Below are 10892 nucleotides of genomic sequence, written 5' to 3'. Positions count from 1 at the left end.
GGGTGGGAGCCCCGAGCCCGGAGAGGTGCTCAGAACTCGGGCGGCCGATGTCGGAGTCTTTCACCAGCCAGGGAGGGTGAAGTTTGGAAACAAGCTGCAGGCTAAAAACTCGGGAGGCGGATCCAGCAGCTGCTTTGGAGAGGCGGTTCGATTGCCTTTCGGATGTTTGGGATTGACCGAAATTGCATTGGGATTCCTAAATTCATGTGCTGTGGAACAGTTGTTAGGTTTATGTAATGCTTTTGCATTGCTTAAGCAAATGAACTCATTCTGCCGGGCCCCTTGGAATCCCCGGTGCCTTATTGTCTGCTCTAGCGACTTAGGATCGCACTGGGCACACTGCTTTGATTACTTCCTGGTAGGGCCCTGGTGCCGCTGCTGGAGTCTTTGTTTATTAGCTTTGAGATGATCAATGGTAGCTTGGGTTGTAGTGTAAAATTTGAATGATGCACTTCAAAAATCTTAAGTTCATTTGAAGAAACGTAGGGAAACAGCAATGGTACCATTTAGCTGTGTGACATTTCTCGTTGTGGGCTGGAGCTGGGATGATAGTTTAGAGAATGCCTTAACACTTTAGACAGGTTACTTCTTGAATGGTGATTATGTCCTTGGAGAAAAACGTAGGTAACGCCACAAAGAAAAATGTACTCCAGGATAAGGAATAGAAATAACTGCGGTTTCCTGGAGTTCTCAGAGGTTTGACGCTTTGTTTGCCTTTGTAAAGTCATTTTTTCAGCATGAAGCCTTTAAAGATTAACCGGTTAATTGGTTTTACAGTGCAGTATTGCAGTTCGTTTATGAGGATGCAGAAACTTAAATTAGCTATTACCTACGAATGTATCTTTCACAGTAGATGTTGAGTATGAAACGACAAATAAGGTGTGTCAAATTGCTTTACAAATTGGTTGGTGGCGCATTAGCTATAATTGTAGCTATAGCTGTGGCGCAATAGCTGTAACTTTTAATTTTTTTTTTTTCCAAACGAGATTTGGGGGAAAAAAAATGACCAAAGTAAACACAAGGAAAAGCAGACCTCATGAGGAATGATGAAATTACTCTTGCTCATCTGTAGTAAACTACAGGGATAAAAGCAGACGATTAGCACACTTTTGTTTTGTTTTGTTTTTTCCTGGTAAAATCACATCAAATTTTAAAATCGACTCACTACTAGGCACATGCATCTGAAAAAAGGAAGAGTTTATGCAAGTGGCAGATACCCTGTTGTGAGTCAGTCTCACAGTCAGGGAGTCCACTTAACTGTGGAAAAGAGATGCAGAAAATTGAGAATATCTTGAGGAACTTAAGTTAAAATGAGGCATGATGAAGAGACTTGTGCTGATAACAAGAACAAACTAGTATGTCTAGCCCTAAGGGAGGGATGATTTCTGTCCAGGGGTAGGTTGGCATCTTTGCATCTTGCAACAGTTTGTCTCTGACTTTCCTTTGCCAGGGTGATTCTAGTTATGAGCTTGGATTTGTAGAACCAATAAAGCTAGTTTCCCAACTTTATGTGTTTTTTCTTCTGTCCATATTCTATGATTTGAACCCTCTTCATGTGGGCCTCCCATTTTAACCTGTTGGCATCCATTCATTGATATAATCTGGTGTTATTGTATTGAACTTGATCTTGTCCTTGCCTGCCTGTTGTTCCAGTGATTAAATGATTAGTAAATCTGTGAGTCCTTAATGAATTCATCATCTTGGAGCATTATAGCATCATGTATCCTGGTATTTATTCTCCAATACTCTTGAATTTCTTTTCTTCCTGTCTCCCTCCCTCCCTCTCTCTCCCTCTCTCCCTCCCTCCCTTCTTCTCTCCCTCTCCCTCTCCCTCTCTCCTTCCCTTCCTCCCTCTTTCTCTCTCTCTCGCCTCTCTCTCTTGCTCTCTCGCTCTCTCGCTCTCTTTCTCTCTCGCTCTCTCCCTCCCCCCCACCCTCTCCCTCCTCTGTCTGTAGGGAACCAAAAGGGTAGCCAATGTGTTGAATAATGCTGTGACTGGTTATTGCGTCTGATTACATTCTTATTAAGGAGTTAAAAATCCCTGTTTTGGCACTGGGACAATAAAAGTCATGCCGTTGTCCTGTTTTCTTTGCAGTTACACCACAGCGAAACAGCCTTAAGGCAGTCAAGCAAATTACAAAAGAAACACCCTAGGTTCTACTAGCGAGCAGTACATCCTTGGACAAGTAGTTCTGTTCCTTTAAGCATCAATTTCATTATGTCATCTGTAAAAAGGAATAATACTTCACATTTACTTCACAGGTTGCTGATAGGATGAAGAAGGTAATTTTTGTGAAAAACGTTGAGAAACTCATACATACTTCAAGTAATAGGAGGTGTTACAGGTCAGAACGTCTTTATAAAGAGGACTCTGAATACTTAAATATCTAAAGCTCCTTAAATAGGGCCTAGGACAGACTGGCTTTATGCTGAATTATGCTTTACAAGGAGATATATTACTCAACAAGATTAGGGGTTGTAAGAAGTAATTATACTTCGGAATTAACTTGAGCTTCTTATATATGGAAGGCACTGTATGTTAGGTTATGTAATTGTATACTACAGTGGTTGTCAGACTTTTTGTTCTCAGGACCCTTTTACACTTAAAAATTATTGAGACCCCCAAAGAACTTTTGTATGGATTTTATCTATTAATATCTGCTGTACCAGACATTAAAATAGAAAATATTTAAATATGTATTTATTAAAACACAAATAACAATAATAAATGCATTACCAGTTAACATAAATAATTGTTTATGTAAAATAACTATCTTTTCGAAACAAAATTTAGTGGGAAGAGTGGTATTTTATATTTTTACAACTCTGGCTTAGTAGAAGACAGCTGGATTTTCATATCTGCTTTTGCATTCAGTCTCTTGATATATCACATATCATGTAGCCTCTGGAAAATTCCACTGCATGCTTGTGAGAGAATGAGGATATAAAATAAAAGCAATATATTATTTATGAAAATAGTTTGATCTCACATACCCCCTGAAAGGGTCTTGAAAACTCTCAGAGGTCCAGGCCTACACTTTAAGAACCCACTGGTATATAACTGTAGTAACAGTTAAACCTGTTCTTATCTAAACAGCTTTAAAGTATTAGAGAAATCCTTAAGGCTAGCAACATTTAAGTCTTTGTGGAGGCTTACAGAGTTTTTGAAATATATTAGCTGGGCTACAGATCATGGGATCCAGTAGTCCTTTGCTTTAAAAAAAAAAAACAACTTAATCTAGTTGAGGAGAGACAGGAAGCTAACTGGTTAGAAGATAAATCCATGTTGTGGTTTAAGGTAAATGTTGAAAATAACAATCTCCTAATAAGGTAAAAGCTGATTTATGTCTAATCTTTGCTAAAGGCATTCTCATTTTAAATGAAAAAGTTTTAAATAAAAACTAGGACATTCTCCCAAGCTTGTTGTTATGTGCACATACCAGATGTTATTTTCAGAAGCTGGAGACTTGGGCATTTCTCATTTCTGTGGGTAAAAGAGTTAAACCAGTGGCAAAATACGGGGGTGGGGGGTGGGAGGGGAGGAGGGAAGGGGAAGACCAAATTGTTCAAAAAGATGCCCTAAACACAACCGTTTTAATAACTAAAGAAGGCATTTAATAACCAAGAAAGACTAAGCATTTGAACTTCAGTGGTTTGGGTTAAATAGCCAGTTAAACTGAGCAGCTTAAACTCAGCACAGGCATGAGAAATTTTCGATTAGTTCTTCAAAGAGTCGAGCATGCCTCTTTAAGTTTCCAGTACACACACATTACCCCAAGAAAAGTAAGTGTAGATCAGGTAAATGTCTGCAATTTTGGATGGGTATTGGAGTTGAACCCCTGCTTTTTTTAACGATCCATTTAGTAGGATGAGGTACTGATTATTGAGTTCCTGTCAGTGGTAATAAATAAATTTGTAGTTTGCGAAAAGGTGAGAAACAGCCTTGATGGAGTGATAAGTTATTATTTTGTATCATATTTCTCTCACAACTTATATATAAAGAGGACTTGTATGCCCAGTAGACTAAATTTTCTAGATAGGATCAGTCACTTTTCATTAAGTCATATATATTTACTGCTTTTTAGTAACACTCTATGGAAGTATTCACTAAGTGCCTAACACATAATAAGATGCCCAGTAAATATTTGCTTAATGAATAAAGAAACTTTCTCCATTCAGATCGAGGCTGGAATAGTCTTTAACTTTATGTTGAAAATAAATGCAAAGTAAGTGAACTTCCTCCCAGAATTGTTTCACCAGTCCTCATTCTCAGTATTTTAGTCTGTAAACTTTGGATTCTGAGCACATGACCATCTACAGTGTTATTAACACAATGAATTTGTATTCTTTTGACATTCTTTGTTTACAAATGGGCAGGTGGACGTTGTAGTAAATGTGGATGAGGCAGTTAAAAATCAGTAGACAGGTGATACTTTTTTCACATTAATTCTGAGGACTAATATTTTAATTTCATACACTTTTCTGAAGAATTTAAACTTTTGGCATAATATTTATAAGCTTGAGTCAAATGTAATTGTCTTTCTAGTGTTTCTGGCAGTATTCTGCCCACTCCACCCCCCATAACCTTAAAGCAACCTCACCATATTTCCACAGTCTCTAAATAATTGGAGGTAGATGTGAAAGAGCTGGAATTTAGAATGTGCTCCATGTGTTTGAAGAGGCTGCGGTCTAGGGATTGAGTTTAATATTTTGCTGTTGTGGAAAAGTTTTGACATGTTGACTAGAAGTTATTTTCTAAATAGTATTCTTAGTATACACAGACTATCCTTAATGGCCTAAACAGAAGAAAGGATGGAGTTGAGGGGAGAATTTGAACTCTTTGTTCAGTTTCCCGTTATTCATTTATTCTCAAACTAATTCTTTCTCATCATTCCTTGCTTTTACAGCGTTAGCCTTAGGCTCTTATAACATCCTACTTTTTCCTTGTTGAAATTTATGCAATTTCCTTCTTTACTGGCATATAATAGATTAATTTTGGATCCTTCAAATTAGATTTAGAGATACTTACGTTTTTATAGTATTTGTAGCTCAGTAAGCAGAACAGTGAGTAATTTAGTTTGTAGCTCAGTGAGTAATTTAAATTCCTGTTTTAAAATTTAATTGAGTCTTCCATCAGGGAGTAATTTACGTGTACATTTCCTCCTAACCTGTTTTGTTTTTTCTTTTTAAGCTTTTCCCCACTTCTTGTGCTATTTTATATATTTTTCTTTCTTTGAAAAAAAAAAAACATTGGTCTCCTTTGATTAAGCTGCAGTTTCTGACCCACCTGTCTATGAGTTTTGTATTCAACCTGGTCACTGGAAGAGACTTGGGTATGTATTTTATCAGTGTTCGAAGTGGAAAAATGTGTAGGGTTTAATGTATTTTAGTGTTTTATGTTTATTCATAGCTCCTTTGGATGTGAGGGCAACTGCATTCTAGGTGTTTTATTAGGGCTTTCCTGGACAGATGGCTTAGAAGGAAGTACTTAGAAGCTCAGCAGGGACTAGTACTTTTTGGATGGTGTATTTGTGATGAAGCTTACCTTGATTGACAGTTTAGAATGCTGAAAATAGCATTAACAACATAACAGCTTGTTCATCTTACCTAGAATTGTTTTGTGCCAAGTCCTCTCAAGATGCTCTGCGAGTTGTAATAGTCTGATTTGAGAATGTAGGTAAGAGTAGGTACCTTTCAGACTGAAAGGAAATTTACCTAAAAATTGTTCTTTGCAATTGTATCCTGAAATCTTTTGGAGTTGAATGAACTCTGGCTTAGGAGCTTGTAAATAGAGATAATCGTTTAACTGCTGTGAGTCTGCAGATGTTAGTATCTATAGTAATTCCAGATGTTTTCTCATCTATTAGTTTTACTGAGTAGGAGGAGAACTGAGAACAACATAAAGTAACTTCAAAGCAGTTTGCTAACATTTAACCCTGACTAATTTAATTAACTACCCATCCTTGTAGTTTTTCCTGTTTTATAGATTGTGAAACTGAGACAGATTAAAAGTTGCTTAAGATGCTTGGTGGGAGAGGAGGGCAGAATAGAGAGAATCCAAAGCTTAAATTCAAATGCCATTCAAACCACACTTTTAAATTGTCTTTTTAAGAGCAGGGTCTTTATTTTGTCATCCAGTAACTTAATGCTTGATAATTTAAGTGTCTGGAAATATACTTGAAATCATCCCTTTGAAGATTCTTGATGTGAAAATACATTTTAAATTTCACATTTGAAAATAATTTATTTTAAAATTCTATATTTGACTAGTTCTTCCTCCTGATTATTGATTAAAGTGCAGGCAAATTGGGAAGAGATTGGTAATACAATTGAAAGAAAACTGCTGTTTTTGAATGTCTTCGTTACATTTCAGATCTAATTTTCTTTTGTAGACTATTCACATTACTTTAGGTATAATAAACTAGCCTTCTCAATATAGCTGTGGGTAAAAATGCTATTAGCTTTTGGCTATTTTAAAAATATGTTTCTGTTCTTGAAGTTGCCCGCTCCTTTTTTTCCATTTTGTTGCTTGTAGAGGAGATTTTTCTTGGAGGTAGTCTGTTGTGTGTATGGTGAGGGGCTGGGGGAGTTGGGGGCGGGGAGGATTTCTAAGATACCGAATTTAGCTTTTGCCTCTGGTAGTTCAGAGGTTATTGGAATCTTTGCTTTTAGGCAATGTACTTCGTTGGTTCCATTTAGTTATATTCTAAGATTTTCCAATTGTATTTCTTGTAAAAGTTAATTATAGTCTTTAGACTTAAGAGTTTAAAATACATTTTTTTTTCTTAAGATACACTGAAAAGTAGGTATATGTGTGCTACTTACAGATGTATAAAATAAAGATGAGCTTAGAAAGGTAATTTCAGATTTTGAAAACTATTATAATTAAACTTGGACATTGAAAAATGAAGTTTATAGGTGTATTGGTGTTTATGTTAGCTAAATGCTTCACAATTAATAAATGCTAGCTAATTAAGTTTTGAGACCTTTTTGAGGAGGGAATTGAGAGTTTATTTTTAAGATGAGCCCGCTTGAATCTTTGAAAAGATATAACTAGATGGATTTTATCTGGAGACTTTGTACTCTGCTTTAGGATTAAAGAGCTCTATCACTGGGCTGTTTTCCATTTTGAATAGATGTTCTGTCCTGATATTTTTCTTTGTTCGAGCTGGGTTTAAGACAGCCTTGTAGAAATCTGCTTGCCTGTTTTATCCTTGACCCACCAAGAAGTCTCTTAATTTTATGGACTGTTCTTGTACTGTCTAATCTCTAGGAAGAGCAGGCTAGTGATTAACTGCTCTTCCTTCAGGTTTAATTTAACTGATTATGAGGTAGTACACTTATTATTTTAGCTGCTTTAAATCTTTGTCCTTACTGACTATGCTCAGGTTTTCTTTTTTAAGTAATAGATTATTGTCCATTTCTTTGTTTTGGGATGGCACTCTCTTGATCAGTTTTGAAGATCATGCTGAAATTTCTAGGAAACACATTTTTGTAATAGAATGTTTGCCTGGGATAATTGATAGATAACATGTTAGAGAAATAATCTGATAGTATTTTTAAATAAGAACTTATATATAATTTGGAAACACTGGCCAACACATATTATTGATTCATATATATGCGCATATATGTTTTAGTGTCATACAGTAAAATTTCCTTTGGCTTCATGAACGCTAGTTTCCACCTGAATTATTTTGAATGTTAATAGATGTGTTAACATTGAGAAATTGCTCTGTAGCAACTAAGGACTCAAGCTTCACCTTATGTGTATGAAGTAGGTGCCAGAGCTCAACATTTCATGCTATGAGAATTTAATTTTGAGAGCTTTACTGCATCCGTTTCATTTCAGTTATTTCAAGTGTTTTGTTTGTGTATAGTGTTTTTAGAGCCTCATTTAAAAATATTGTTTCAGGCTTTTTTTTTCTTTGAATAATTCATGGCGATTCTTGAGAAAATATGGGTAAGATTTTAAAATTGAGCCTATTAGTTATAAAAAAATATTCCAACTCTTGGTTTTGGAGTTTGCAGTTTTGGAGTTTGCAGGTGTCTGTTTTCTGTACTATTGGGTAGCTAGCTCTTTAAGCAGAGTGTAAGTCTGTCCAGTTTACATATATATTTTTCAACTTCTTCATAAATAGTTCCATTGATTTTAAAAGAATAGCTTCCCAGAACACCAGTACAAACACATGTGGTAATTTTTCCCCCACTTTGCATTTGAACACTAACCTTTATTATATCACCATAAAAAACTAGGAAGAGAATTGTACAATGCAGATATTAAACCTGTTGTTCCCTGAGTAAAGTCTTTGGTAATAAGTCCCTAAATCTCTTAATTATTTTATTTTTTTATAGGTGGGAGTACTTCCTACAAAATATATATATACATATGAGACTCTTATAATGCATACATTTGCTATTGTTTTGAAATAATAGTTGTATGGTGTTTACATTTATGACTTGATTCATTTCTTTTGAAGATCTCACTATTGTTTAACCATGGATTTGCTTACTCGGGTAGTTGGCAAAATCATGAAATTGCATCAGATCTTGCTATGTTAAATAATTGAAAGTATTGGATGCCGGAATTTTTGTTAAGTGATTCATGGCTTTTGTGTTCATTTTTCATATAATCAGCTTCAAAGAGGAAGTTATTTTTGAAACAGTACAAAGTCTTGGTAATTTTTCTGTAGTTATTTGTGTCTGGTCGTCCAAAGGCAAAAGCAGCCCATTTTTATTCCCATTTGTAATCTGCTTTGGCTTTGGTAATTTTAATCCTTTTCCCCACTACCCTTTCCCCTTATTTGGAGAGAGGGACACACACAGTTCCAGTATTTAGCTGAAAACCGGTAGAATAGATACAGCATAATAACTTCATTAGGTGTTTTTCACCAAACTAGATCTAAACAAGTCTGAGTTTGTAATAAAATGAATAACAAATTTGTTTAGCACATTACAGTTTTTGAGAATATGTAGTTTCACATACATTGTTTCTGTATGTTTTCATTTGAAAACTGATTTCAGAAACTGATTTCAGAAATCTGTTTCAAAACAGAGTAAAAAGCTTCAGGCAGTGAGGAGACCAGTCTTATGGATCAGAATTTGCCTCTGTGTGGGAAGTCAGCAGGACCAGATGCCCTCTTTTTTCTGGCTCTGTAGGTGTCTGGATCTGTTAACATATAGATGACAAATTTTGAAATTACATTTTCTGGTAGAGGACATATACCATTAGCTCTGCAAATTAGCCTTGCAGTATATAGGGAATTCAGTGGGTGCCTGGCCTCAAATGATAAACTGCTGTTGTAATTTGTATGCCGTGTAATAGATTTTAGACATACTTTTTTAAAGAAAAAAAAATAGTTTGGGAAATTTCATGAATTGATATGATTATTAAATCAATTTACCTTTTAAAGGTTAATTCATGCTTCCAAAAAATAATACATAATACTCAGTTGTCATAGTATCGAAGGTTTAAAATAGAACAGCAGTCTCTCTCCCTTCCACCCTCAGTTGTACTGTCCACAGACAACAACTTTAAGCCCTTTTTAGCTTTCTCTCTCATATTTACCTGCATACATCTGAGTAATGCACTGTTATTTCTTAATTTATCAATTTTAGGCATTATCTCGTGAGCTCTTGCTATGGTAAATGAAGACATTCATGTTTGCACCACCTTTCCTTCTGCCCCCCTCTCCATTTCTCAATATAATTAAATTACAAGTTTTGGTTGATAATCATGATTACTTTTTCTTTCTTGTCCACATATTACTTTCTTCGAGTAAATAATTGCCTTTTAAAAATTTTGCTTAGTTTACCTTCTACACATTTTCTCCCAAGTATAGCTGTAAATCTGTCAGATGTCTTATGAATATCATTTTCCAAGCACTTAAGCAGTTAAATAATCTCTTAGCACTTTTTTTCTGATAACCTTCCCAAGAACCCTCTTGCTCTCATTTGAACTAATTGTTCTCTAGGCCTACTGGACTGTCTTTATCCTTTGATTTTCTTGCTGTTCCCTTGTTATTAGAACTCCCATGTCCTGGATCTCATGTCTTTCTCTTTCTTGGTTTATTAAACTGTTTTGCTGGAGTATATCATCTAGCTCCCTTCTCATGGGAGGCACATTTTTGACCCCATGCAAGTCTGACACTTTTATTCTACCTTTATAGTTGATTGATTGACTGACTATAGACAATTAGAGAAAATTTTTCTTTGGGAGTTATGAAAGCATTGTTCTTTTGTTTTTAGGCTAACAGTGTTGCTGTTGAGAAACCTGAAACCTTTTTGATTACTGTTCTTCCTGGAAGTTTTTAGTATATTCTTTTTATCTGTGGTGTTCTGAAATTACAGAATGATGTGTCTTGGCATGAGTAGATTTTCTTTTATTGTGATAGATACTCAAGGGACCTTTCGGTCCATACATTTGATTAGCACACTCATCCTCTCGTACTTAAATCTCCTAATTTGTACCTTTTTTTTTTTTCCTCCGGAACGCCTATAAATTGAATGTTGGGTGTCCGGGTAGAACCTTTAATTTTCTTTTTATTTCTTTGCCTTTTGGTTCTAGTACCTGAGCTAGTTCCTTTTTTTCCTTCCACTTTTCTATTGAATTTCGATAATCATATTTTAAATTTTCAAGTGTTCTTTCTCATTTTCCTAAGCATTACTTTTTAATACATTCTGTTGCTGTCGTTTTACAGTATCTTCTCTTATTACTCCAGGGTTTTTTAGTTTGTTTTGAAGTTTTTCTTTGCTCCTTGCATTGTTTCTGTTTCTACAGCAGACTTCACTGTGAGGTGGGGGAGCAAGCCACCTTGGAGAAAGATACTCATGATGTCTGTATTTCTAGCACCATTTAGTTTTTCAGTCTTTCCTCTGGCCACTGATATTCT

The 10892-nt window shown here is 35.5% G+C and overlaps 1 protein-coding gene across 2 annotated transcripts in view; it reads left to right on the top strand.

The window, feature by feature from the left end:
• Positions 1 to 10892, top strand: part of USP3 (ubiquitin specific peptidase 3) — an 80445-nt gene that overhangs the window by 861 nt on the left and 68692 nt on the right. The window lies entirely within an intron of this gene.

This window comes from Pteropus vampyrus, unplaced genomic scaffold, assembly GCF_000151845.1.
Source record: "Pteropus vampyrus isolate Shadow unplaced genomic scaffold, Pvam_2.0 Scaffold85, whole genome shotgun sequence".
NCBI lineage: Eukaryota > Metazoa > Chordata > Mammalia > Chiroptera > Pteropodidae > Pteropus > Pteropus vampyrus.
The sequence above is the reverse complement of the archived record's forward strand: the minus strand, read 5'-3'. Positions and strand labels throughout refer to the sequence as shown.